General features: G+C 36.3%; 1 protein-coding gene across 6 annotated transcripts in view; it reads left to right on the top strand.

Annotated features, from left to right (window-relative positions):
• LOC128865139 (nuclear hormone receptor FTZ-F1 beta) overlaps window positions 1-13,414 on the top strand; it is a 105,549-nt gene that overhangs the window by 78,663 nt on the left and 13,472 nt on the right. The gene's annotated exons all lie outside the window — the stretch shown is intronic.

The raw sequence follows: 13,414 nt of genomic DNA, 5'->3' as shown, positions 1-13,414 counted from the left end.
GGTACTGAAAATGTTTACGGACATGCGTTTAAGGCCTCTATTCGTTGTGGCAGGGCCGAAAATATCGATATAGGGTGACCAAATAAGAAATATAAAAAAATTAATTTAATGATTTTGGCTTTATTTTGAAACCCCAAAGAAAGCAATCGAGCGGTGTCAAGTCGATCATGATCCCAGCAGCCTGTTAATGAATACTTGCTGTAAAATGACCCAGTCATCAAATTTCGCCTTCACAACTTTGAGAGTTCCGTTGCTTGTTTGGCCTGCAGCGCCGTGTTGTTGGAACCATAGCTCGGATATATTTACGTAGTCAAGGTCTGACCACAGAGAGACGTCGTCCGATTACGACCGGCTTCACGACAAAATTCACGAAATTTTGAACCCTCTGTTGGGCACCGGGCTTTTTCGACTTTGGACGTGAATTTAACATATTTATATTATAGCTAACGACTTGAGCTTCCAGGTAGCTTCCTAAAATTTAATTTTCTATCGAAGAATCCTCAAATAGGACGAAAAAAGGCCAGACCTGGGTGCCCAACCGAAGGTTTTAAAACAGGTGTCCAACGGAGTGTTAATAATTTATACACGATGCATGATAAAATGGCAAATCTTATTGAATCTTTCTTTCGCTGGGTAGGAACTCTTTCGGCAGCTGGATGGGTTTCATTGGCAACTTTGACAGCTGCTGAAGCATAACTGGAAAAACTGGCATATGTAGACGACATTGTAGAGCTGGCAGTATCAGAGGTTATTCTGGCAACGATTATTGAAATCATTGAAGGAGCTCTGTCGAAGTTTCATCGTAGGACTCAAAAGTTAGAGCAATTAAGAAGAAACAAAAAAAACTGTGCTGCTGAGACTTCCTTCCGAAACGACTGTTTGACTATCCTTCGAGGCGAAGTACTTGGCAGCCATACTACAGTAGATGCAATTGGAGGTTAAATGTCGAAAGGCATGCGGAGGGAGCCTATCTAGTCTATTATGGATATGCTCATGCAAGAAAATGTTTAGCCGACATTTGGAGCTAAAACTAAACTTTTTTCTGTGGATGTATGCAGGCGTCTCAAGAACCAATTCTAAGTCGGTGACCAACATTACTCGAAAATGGCTAAACCGATTAATCTCAAATTTTAACACAAGCTTCTTAATATATTTTTTAGTATTTAATTAATCGAAGATTTTTTCTCACCGATAAGTATTTTTTTATAAAGAATTTAAGGCTGAAATTTTGGTCAAAACTCAATTTTTTTTTTTTTTAAACCGCCATTTTGTCAAAAAAATTAATTTTTCTTATTCCTTCGATGAATTACTAGACTTAACATTACTTCAAAGAAATCTGTTCGGGTTTTTAATTTCAGAGGACAGAGCTCAGAGATACATATAGTGGTCACCGCAAAACGTATTTTTTGAGAGGAGCTCCCGGAGATCAGCTGTAGCTCCTTTCCAATAAACTATTTTTACTAGTACTTAGTCTTAAAATACAGCTAAAAGATAACATAATATGTGTACAAATTTTTAGAGCAATAAATTTAAAAGTTTTCTCAGAAAAAAAACTGGAAAATTCGTTTTTTTTCGGCCCCTTAATCAGTTTCAATTGTAATGCGAAGTAATTTAGTCACAATGGAGCTTCTACAAGGGAATTTCCTAGAATAAGAAAAAAAATCAATTTTTATCCTTCCTTCGATAAATTTCAATAAAATCTTTCAGGTGAAGTTTTGTAGAGAAGTGAATTAAACGGGGTGAACTTCACTGCGTCTGTACTAAAGGTTTCAAAGCAATGAACAGAGGACTTAGACCCTAAGGGATTCTCCGAAGCACTGGACATACCGACACTACCTAACTTTGCTACCTTCTTCTCAATGGACGTATACCAGGAATTGAGAATTGGTTCGAAACGATTTCTCAAAATTTCTTTTTGCTTTAAGCTAAAAAATGTTTTAAATACTCAAATTGATCTATGATAATTCTATGGAAATCAATCGAAAAAAATATTTTAAAAATCCATTGAGAATTTTTGAGAATTTCCAATGAATTAATTGGAAAAGCATTTATTATATTAAGACCAAATTTAATTTTTTAATATGGAGCGAATACAGAGCGGTATAAATACTGAAATATGGCTACATTGCCCATAATTTCAAAAGCAGTGAGGCTCTAAAAGTCTGTTTTTAGCTGCATGAAAACTATCGATATCGATAACTATGGTCTGACGGCTGAGAATCGCAAACTGTGTTGACGATGTTGATGATTCTGTTCATGAATCGTTTAACGCCAGAACAACGCTTCCAAATTGTTGAAATTTAGCACTGGCGGCATTATTGGTTCTTATTTCTTTTGAATTGAGGAAGGAGCTGCTGTTACGGGAAATGGCAAGCGCTATTGAGACACTTGGTTCCAAAAAGACGGCGCAACTTGCCCCACAGCGTACTTAAGGGGTTACATACGTCTAGCAGCGCCAAAAATGCACTAAAAGAAAAACTGTTTTTAGAAGGGATAACAATAGAAATAAACATAACAAAATTTTATACATGGTTTATTAGTACGTAAACTTAAAAAAAGAGTGTATTTTAATAGGGCGCAATTGGCCCTTGCCTAGATTTGTTTTTTTTTGGCTATATAATACTATTGTAAAACCTATTTTGTTGTATGGAGTCATAATCTGGTGGAACTCACTAGAGAGGACGACATTGGTCAAGAAGCTGGAGAGAGTTCAGAGGTCGGCACTCATTGGAATCAGTGGGGCGCTTCGAACGACTTCTACTATGGCGCTCAACGCTATGTTAAATGTGGTACCCGTAAACATCGCAGGCAGAATTGCCGCTACACGTACCGCAATCAGACTGAGGGGCTCGGGCTATAAGCTCAACCTCACTGTATCCTTAGAAACTTCGAGTTTATCCCCCTGTCAACGGATCAGTGTATACCCTCGCTGAGTCCAACCGGATCCTTCTGCACTCATATTCCATCAAAGGAAGAGTGAACCGCGGGCTACACTTGGGGACAGGGTCTGGAGAACTTGTTCACTTGTCTGGATCGAAATTGGAAGGAAAGGTTGGCGGTGAAGTTTTCTGCGAGGAGCTCCCCATCAGATTCAAATTCAGGTTACCGGACCACTGTAGTGTGTTCCAAGCAGAGGTAGCCGCAAACAAGGAGGCAGCGTACTATCAGTCAGGGCGTACTAATAAGGGCCCTCTGCTCAGTGATGGTGCATTCGAAACTGGTCAGGGAATGCCTGACCTCACTTTCGACTGTGTCCGAATTCTTTGACATTAGCCTCATCTGAGTTCCTGGTCACAGCGACATTGCGGGAAACTGCGAGGCGGATGAGCTGGCTAGACAAGGGACATGTGAGGTGATCTCCCCGCGAAAGGAGAGAATTGGGATCCCCCTGACTACCTGCGGTGTGCTCCTGGAAAGATGGGTATCGCGCCAACTCAGCGAGCGTTGGGTAAGTACACAAACTTGTAAGGTCGCGAAATCCTTCTGGCCACGTATGGCCCGGGGGCGCTCGGGCGACCTTCTGAGGTTGACAAAAAAGAAAAAGAAAAAGCTCTCGAATCTCGAGCCGGATTTCTGAATTTCGAAAAATATTGTAATTTACGGCATTTAAAAAAATTATGCGTTTTACGTCATAAATGTCCATGATGTTTATACATTTTTTTAATAAAAACATTCAAAATCAATCGTCTTGAGATAAATGAGTTTAAAGGTGTGAGGTACAGGAGCGCTCGGATCGCGCACTCTACCTAGTTAATGGCTTGTAGAAGCTATAATATTGGGAATTTCCGCATGAAAATTTCACAGTGTATTCTTAAGATACTATACTTTCAAAATATCGAAACGAAAAATCGAGTTTTTGAAAATTCGATCGATTTATTGCAGTTCAGCCGCCATACAGCCAGATTTATTGGAAAAAGTAGTCAAAAATTGCACTGATCGAATGGACCATGTAACTCGTAGCTGAGGCGCACATATGCCCGATATTATATTACAAAAAAAATAGAAGCCATAAAATTATCTACCAGATTACAATAAAAAAAAAATCGTTTCAACAATATTTCTGCTTTTTATTACCATTTTAAGTTCTCAAGCTTCTAAAAAACACCCGATAGCTGTAGACTCTGCGTTTGTGCACAACCAAATTCAGCACAAACCGACACCATTCGAAAATTGACTAGTGCAGCGCTAGTCCGGCGATCTTTTGATTTATGGCTGGGTTGCTCTAGCTCCAACTATTGTTGTTGTTGTTGTTATTACTTTATGTGCCTGCCAAATTATCCATTGAGTGCCTAACTAACCATGAGTTATTTTCAACATTCAAGTGGCAGATTTCGAATGCGCATTCATTTGTACCTTTTTCAGCGGCTTTGCGTGTGGAACGAATTTGTTAAATTTATGTATGCACGAGCACTTGTGTATGTATGCACATACACGCATGGATATGTGATGCTGTTTGTGCGATGGTGCTGTTTTCAGTGGTCGCTATTATTTCGTTGGCACCAACTGCCATTGCTAACTATTATCGCTGCTTGATGGTGCTTTTGACACCAATTTACTGTTCAGCCATTAATGCTGGCAATTATTTGCTTCTGTGTTCTTTTATTAGTTCTGTTTTACCGCTATCATTTTAGTGTTTCTATTAGCGATGACCGGTTATTATAATTTAAATCTGTTTAAATAAGTTTTTTTTTCTTGATTGCTGTGTTGAGAACAGAATTTTAGTAATAGTTTTGAGCCATTTTTTATTTAGCAAATGTATATACATATTTATACATATGTGGCTGCTAAGACTCACCGAATTACCACGTCAGAAATGGACATTAACTTACAAGGTGGCGCAAAATTAATCATCTAATTTTGTTTTTCAATAACTTTTTTACTTATAAAAAAACAGAAACGGAATTATTTTGAATAAAGGAAATCTTTATTTTCTTTCACCTTTCCGCGCATCATTGCTTGTCCGTTGTATACTGAAGCCGTCTAGTTCACAAGTGTCAAATATGATCGAAATAAGGGTACGACACCATTTGCAAAGATCATGAATCATCCGTTCCCACGATAGTCGGTTCTACGTTTCCGGAACGACGCGGATTTATATCCGGCCAGGGACTGTCATTCAGCAGCATTTCCCATATATGTATGGGGAATGTTTATGCTGCTACAATAACAGCAACAACAACATCATGAATCATCGGATAGGGTGATTAATTTTGTGCCACCTTGCATTTGGTGGTTTAACCAATAAATAAAAAAGTTCACATATTATTATTTTCGGTCATGTTACAATATCATTTCTATTCAGACCTGAACAAAATTTTTCAGAAAAAAATCGCTTTATTACTTCCTAGAAATTAATTTTATTATAAAGAAAACATTAAGTATTTTTTTTATTTTAACTTTTGATTTCCGCCATTTTGACTTTTGAATAAATAACTTCAGATTCGTAATCAGCGACCTCAAAATTCCTCTATGCGAAGTTTCAGTAAAATAGGATGATTATTTTTAAAAGTTTTTCCCACTATTCGATTGGCCATTTTAAATTTAAAAAAAATATTGGGTTGGCAACTAAGTAATTGCGGATTTTTTTTTTAGAAAATCAAAGACAATTTTTACATGGAACTAAATAACTTTATTCTGTAATGTATTGCCCATTTTGATCAATGACTTTTTGCCATCTTTCATCATAATACCACGTTCATAAAACTTCTGGTTTTTATTAGCAAAAAACTGAATCAGGTACGATTTGACATCATTATCATTATTGAAATTTTTACCATTCAAGGAGTTTTGTAAAGATCGAAACAAAAAGTAATCAGATGGTGCAAGGTCAGGACTTTATGGCGGATGTGGCAAAAGATCCCAACCAAGCTAATTTTTGCCGAGTGGTCAAAGATGTGTGTGGCCTTGTATGGAATACAAATACAAATACATGATGGAATACAATACCTTTTCGATTTGTCAATTCGGGCCGCTTTTCTTCAACTGCATTATTTAATTTCGTTAGTTGTTCAACGTAGACATCAGAATTGATCGTTCGGTTGGGTGGTAAGAGTTCAAAGTAGACAATTCCTTGTAATCCCACCAAACTGATAACAAAACCTTCTTTTGATGAATATCAGCTTTTGATGTTGTTTGAGTTGGTTCACTTGGCCTGCTCCACGATCTTTTCCGCTTGATATTTTGGTAAACAACCCATTTTCCATCTCCAGTTATCAGTCGTTTTAATAATGGATAATTTTCACTACGTTTCTTTAGCAAATCGCAGCTGTTAATGCGTTGCGTTAAATGTATCGATTTTTTAAACATAGCCGAGTTGTTGTAAGTGATTTTCAATGCGTATATGTGAAACAGATTCTGCGTAAGATTTTTGGACCTTTGCACGTTGGCAACGGCGAATATCGCAGACCATGGAACGATGAGCTGTATGAGCTTTACGACGACATAGACATAGCGCAGCGAATAAAGATTCAGCGGCGACGTTGGCTGAGTCATGTCGTCCGAATGGATACAAACGCTCCGGCTTTGAAAGTATTCGATGCGGTACCAGCTGGTGTTGGCAGAGGAAGAGAAAGGCCTCCTCTGCATTGGAAATATCAGGTGGAGAAGGGCTTGGCTTCACTTGGTGTGTCCAATTGGCGCCGGTTAGCACGAGAAAGAAACGACTGGCGCCCTTTGTTAAACTCGGCCAAAATCGCGTAAGCGGTTATCGCGCCAATTAAGAAGAAGGAGAAAAGTATGTGATACATGAAACTTCTCTGCAATCTCACGTGTTGTATTGTGACGATCCGAATCGATTATTGCTTTGCGTCATCAACTTCAACTGGACGACCAGAGCATTTTTCATTTAATAAAATTAAAATTTCAAAATGCTGTAATGTTGGTGGCATATATATGTTCCTATGGTTCCGCGAGGGGTCACCGAAGGGCCACCAAAGGGTTGCATTATATAAATGTAAAACCTTTTCAAATGTTGTTAAATATACTTCAATTTCATGTGACAACATAAACACTTATAACAAAATTTAACAAAAGAAAAAAAAAACAAAAGGAACTTAAAGGGAAATTAACTGACCTGACTTGACCACCATTGATTCGTAAAGTCATGCGGTGTGCGCAAAGGGGCACCGATGATAAAAATGTTAACAAAGAAAACTATTTCCTAGAAATGTAGAAAGTAAGGTGCAGTTCCCGGCCCGTTCCACTAACAAATCTCAGCTTGAAAATTCAGCAACGAATTAGAAACTAGTGAACTGCCTACCTGGGTATTTTTGTGCAGCAACATTTCTCATATCCTAAGTGAATGACAATAGTTTTTTTTTACGTTAGAGTGACTAGATTTGCGAATAGCAGTGCGATTGAAATAACTCGCAAGAAAAAAAAAAAATGTAAATGAATTAAATTAAATTTTTTCTACTCTTAGTTTATTTTATATTATTTTGTCTTTTATAAGTATAATCTGATTTTTCTATTTAATTTTATTTTTCCGTTCAATGTAATTGACAATGAAAAGACTCTCGCAAAAGAAAAAAAATTGTAAAAAAAATTGTCAGGTTTTTTCACTTCTTTTTTCTTTTACGAGTACACGGAGAACGATCGAAATACGTTTTTTCGTGATCGATCGCAGCTTAAAATTAAATATTATTTTACTAAATTTTTTATTTTAAATAAAAACAATTGTTTTTTACTTTTTCATTTTGTTTGTCTCTATTTACTTGTAATTAATTTTTTTTATTGGCTTTATTTTGGTTTATTTTTTTATTTTATATTTTGTCTTATTTTATAGTATTATACAGTATTTAATTTAATTTGTTTTTACTTGTTATTCTTATTTAAATTAAATTTACTTCATTCCATTCTATTTAATTGTATTTTATTTAACTTTGTTCTTATTATTTCTTTATTTATTTACTTCTTTTATTTATTCAATTTTACATTAATTGAATTAATTTTTACTTTATTTTTACTTGTTATTCTTTTTCATAATTTATTTTGTTTTATTTTCATTTTTATTAAAATTAATACGATTTTGTATAGCTTTTTTAATACTTTTTTAATATTTAATTTAATTTATTTTATTCGATTTAAATTTTTGTTTTTCTTTGTTTAATACTCTTTTATTTTATTTTGTAATATTTAATATATTTTAAATACAGGATGAACGATATGAATTGTTACCAACTTCACACTGCTTGTATCTGTAAAACAGCTCATGACATCAACGTCAAAATTGTTTTAATGACAGTTCAATATATTGTTTATAAGCTATCAAAAGCATTTCCGTCTCAGTTTTGTTGAATTTTTTTGTTTTCTGTGATGGAATTGAAACGTAATAGTGTGATTGCGTTATACAATATTTGGCTGGAAAATCACAACCAGCCATTCTTCGTGAGCTCAGTCACCTCAAAGTGAATAAAATGTTTGTGTATCGCACTATAAAACGTTACACTGATACTGGTAGCATTACAAAACGCTATGGAGGTGGACCAAAAAAAAAACGCATCCACGCCAGAAATGGTTCGGAAAGTGAAAGCTCGACTTGAACGAAATCCACGTCGAAGTGGAAGAAAAATGGACAAAGAACTGAAAATATCGCAAGACGGCATTCGACGCATATTGAAAAATGAGCTCAAGGTCAAGGCTTACAAGTTAAAAAAAGCACACGATCTTTCACCCCAGCAAAAAAAAGTTCGGTGCGAAAGAGCAAAGGAGTTGTTGCGCTTGCACGAACGTGGCGAATTTCCTAACATTGTGTTTTCTGATGAAAAAAATTTCCCAATTGAGCAGTTCATAAACACTCAAAACGATCGTGTTTACTTAACCGAACGCTCATACGAGAATTTGAGCCTTTGTGGATGCCACTCGAAGTAATTTCCCATCGCAAGTAATGGTTTGGGCCGCAGTGATCTCTGATGGAAGCTCTTCAATCGTTTTTATCGAGCCTGGTGTCAAAGTGAATATGCGACTTATTGTCGGGAAAATGTTTTAGAAGCTGCTTTAGAGCCGTGGACACGCAAACATTTCGGTCGTGGACCATGGACGTTCCAACAGAACTCGACACCGTCTCATAAAGCTCGTGTGAACCAAGAATGGTTAAAAAAATCATGTTCCACACTTCATTTCGTCCACACAATGGCTTTCGAATTCGCCAGACGCAAATCCGATGGACTATTCCATCTGGTCCATTTTGGAGAACAAGGTGAGGATTAAAAAATACATATAGTATGCCAGTGTGGATGTGCTGAAAAAAGCGATTATACGAGAATGGTCCAAAATACCTCAAGATCACATTCGTGCAGCATGCAACTCATTTTTTGACCGTTTGAAGGCTATAGTCGAGGCAAAAGGTGGTCATATCGAGCTAAAGAGAATTTTTGTTAAAATTGTAATCATTTTTGAACAATTTTGTCTTTGAAATCAATAAAAACTAATTTCACACAAAAAAGTTATGGTGTTTTGAATAGGTAACACTTCATATCATTCACCCTGTATATTAATATAATTTTTTTATGTAACTTAATTTCCTCACCACATCTTTTTATTTAATTGCAGTTTTTAAAGTATTTTTTTGGTCTTAATTGTACTTTTTTTTATTAAATTTTAATTATATTTTATTCGCTTTAATGCCAACTTTGCATTAATGTATTTTATTTATTTTTTTATTGTTTTATTCCCATATTTCGCTTTGTTTTATTTAATCTAATTTTTTTTATTTAATTTTATTTATTTTACTTTATTTCATTTGATTTTATTTTGCTATATTTAATTGTCTTTACTTTAGTTACATTTATTTTATTTTTATTTAAATTAATGGTATTTTGGTTTTTATATTGAATTTAATTTGATTTTGTTTTAGCTAATTTAATACATAGTTTTATTTATTTAAAAAATTTCTATATTTGTTTTTTGTTTTGTAAAATTTTGTTATTATATATTTTATTTAGTTTAAATTTTTAAGTTTTTTTTAATTTAGTTTAAATTTTTTGATATATTTTTTGTTATTTTGGTCACACTATTATTATTGCATTTAATTTGACCTTATTTTATTTTATTAAATTTTAATTTCATTTTATTCTTTTTTGTTGTACCAAATTTAGCTTTTTTTACTTTGATATAATATATGTTTTTTATTGCGATTTTTATTTTATTTTTACTTTATTTATTTTTTTTAATATTTATTTATTTATACGAAATACTTTTTTATTTCTTTTTTTATATATTTAATTTTATTTATTTGCTCGTTATTTTGTAATTCTTTTATTTATGTTATTCTATTTATTTTCTGTTATTTTATTTTATTAAATTTTTTTTTTTTTATTTAATTTTCTTTTTATTATTTCATTCTATTCTATTTTATTACATTTCTCATATTATTTGGCTGTCCGCTTTATCAATAAAATTTTAATATATATTGCACATCATTACATAATTCAATGCTTTCCTTGTGAAACCTCCTCAATTTCTCCCATTCAGCTGCCAGCTGTTGCGTGTCCGCATGTCGCTTCGTGCGTTTCCTCTGCTCTCCGCCCAGCTGCTCGCATAATTCGGCTTCTTAATTCATTCGCTCGCGCTGGCCCTATTTTGTCGGTTAAGGTTAATGTACCTTAAATTTGTTTTATTAAAATTTTTTCTTTCTTTTTTGAACGAACACATTTGCTTTGCCATCTGTGTTTTTTTTTTTGGCTTTTGTTTTGTTTTAAGTTTTTTCTTTGTTTGGACGCTTCTACATTTTTCGTCACCGGCGTATTTGCGGGGGGCTTTACAAGCAAATTTCAGTAGTTTCGCACCCATTTGTTACGCCGCTCTTCTATAAATATTGCTTTTGGGTCGTTGACACTGTTTTCTGCTGTTTCTGTTGCCTTGTTGCCAACGCTCCTATTGCAATAGATTTCATAGTTGTTGTTATTTGTTGGGGCGCTATGTAGTGGATTCATCACTTTTTGTAGATTTTTTTACCTTTGTTTTTTTTTATGTCCACCATTGTTTTGACGTTTTGTCTTCTGTGGTTTGTGGCTATCAGATTTTGTTGGTGCTAGTGATTCTTGCTTTTCAAACCCTATTTGCTCTGATTGTGGCCAACAAAAGGTCGAACCAACGAACAATTGCCTAATCTGCCCGTCCATCCAGCCATGTGTACGTGTGCGTGCGTGTTTGTGACACGTTTGTTTTCGCTTTGAGATATGGGCACTGCAGCGGTAGTAGTCACCTTTCTTTTGAAAAAAAAAAAAAAAAACAAAACACCGAATAAAATATTCATAATACAAAATATTTGTTGTTGTTCTACCATATAGTTGGCATGTTTGGAGAAATTTTGTCAAAATTCCACTGAAGTGGTTGGTGAAAGCGTCACAGAAGTGTAATTTTCGTTCCCTGTTTTACTTTTGCTTCGATGTTGCTTTTTCATCCTAAAACGAAATCTTTCATTCATTGACATGCATAGGTGTGAGTGGTTTTTGCCAATCAATTTCAGAAATGTTTTATAGTCAACGAAAACGATTGAGTTTTTAATGAATTTCAATTTTAAAATTGCCATAAACCATCAACAAATTTTAGGAGGTTTTACTTGATATTTAAAACAAACATTTTTTTTTTAATTTTTTTCATGATACGTACATATATTTTTGGGTTCATCATAGGTTAGGGTTAGGTTAAATGGCTGCCCTAGCTTAGGGCACACTTGGACGAATATTTAAAATTCGTACGTTTTGATGCCACACAGGGGAGAGGAGAAAGGAGAAGGGAAGGAAAAAGGAGCCTTGGATTAGAGACCATGATGACCATCCATTTTATGACGGCGCCGACGGTGGCTGATTTGCGTTCGTAATTAGACGCAACAAGCTACTGATGAACTTCACCAAATTGGTGATATTTAGATGCGCTATATCCGCAGGCGTAGCGAGAAAATTAGAGCCCTGGTGTTTAAATCTTTGCCAGACGAGAGCAGGGCAGCTGAGAAGAAGGTGTTGAGATGATTCCACCTCGTCCTCAAGACAGCTTCTGCAGAACGGACTTGAGGCAATCCCAAGTTTGACCGCATGGACACCTAACAGCCAATGTCCGGTAAGGATACTCACCAAATTCGAGAGCTGGGGCTTTGTTAGCCTTAGGAGTTCCCTCGAGCGTCCCCGATCTACCCGTGGCCAGAAGGATCTCGCGACCTTGCACGTTTGCGCACTAGCCCAGCGCTCGCTGAGTTGAGTCGAGGCTCATCTTTCCAGGAGCAGACCACAGGTTATTAAGGGAACCCCAATCCTCTAATTTCGCGACGAAATGCCAAAGTTCCCTGTCTAGCCAGCTCAGCACCCTCTATGCCGCTGTGACCGGGAACCCAAATGAACCTGATGTCGAAGTATTCGGATGCAGTCGAGAGAGAAGCCAGACATTCCCCGACCAATCTAGAACGCACAAACAACGAGCCCAAGGCCCTAATTGCCACTTGGCTATTGGTTCCAGCAGGTGCTACCAGCTGCGTTGGGAAGATCAGGTCGAGAAGGACTTGGCTTCACTTGAGGTTTTCAACTGGTGTCGGTTAGCACGAGAAAGAAACGCCCAAAATCGCGAAAGCGGTTATCGCGCCAATTAAAAAGAAGAAGAAAAGTGCGTTTTATTTTGCAGAGTAAGCCGTCATGGCAAATGCGGTTAAAGGCTTGAGATATGCGTAGAAATGCGGCCGTGCAATACTTCTCGTGCTCAAAAGCTTTGGGAATACTATTTACGAGTTAGTGTACTTGTTCGATGGTACCGCGTGGTTTTCTGAAGCCGAATTGGTGATTTGGGATACATTTTTGGTCTTTAATTATTATTCTTTTGAGAAAAAAGGGACTCCCTAACTTTAGACGCCCACGGCAATAATCAGATAACACAATAAGATCCCTCTTTTTCGGCGCTTTTTCCTGGTTTAAGGATCATTTTTATTTGTGCGACTTTCCATTCGGGAGGAATAAAACCAGTTAGTATGATATCATTTATATATATATATATATATAATAATAAGTGGACGAAGCTACAGATCTGCCAAAACGCTGCCTTAAGGATCGCTACAGGATATCTCATGATGGCCTCGATACAACACCTACAGGACGAGGCCAATATGCTTCCTGTGAACGAGCATAACAAACTGCTCAGCAAGCAGTTCCTGCTAGGGTGTTACCGCAGGCCTCACCCATGCAGACATCTGTTTGAGCCTGAGCCACCTCCCAGGCATGTCAGGCGACACTTCCTCAATTACGCGGACGAGATCCAAGACATAACAGACAGACAGCTACTGGATCGGAAAGTGTACAGACAGACCATCAACGACATTCTTCGGGAGATCCTCACCACCTTCTTAAGCTCCCGACCCCCGAATGCCGCTATCGGAGTCCAACCACCACCAATTGCAGACGAACAGCTCCAACTTCCCCGAGAGTCTCGGGTA

The sequence above is a fragment of the Anastrepha ludens genome, chromosome 5, assembly GCF_028408465.1.
Source record: "Anastrepha ludens isolate Willacy chromosome 5, idAnaLude1.1, whole genome shotgun sequence".
Classification (NCBI taxonomy): Eukaryota; Metazoa; Arthropoda; class Insecta; order Diptera; family Tephritidae; genus Anastrepha; species Anastrepha ludens.
Note: the sequence above shows the minus strand (reverse complement) of the source record. Positions and strands in the feature narration are given on the sequence as shown.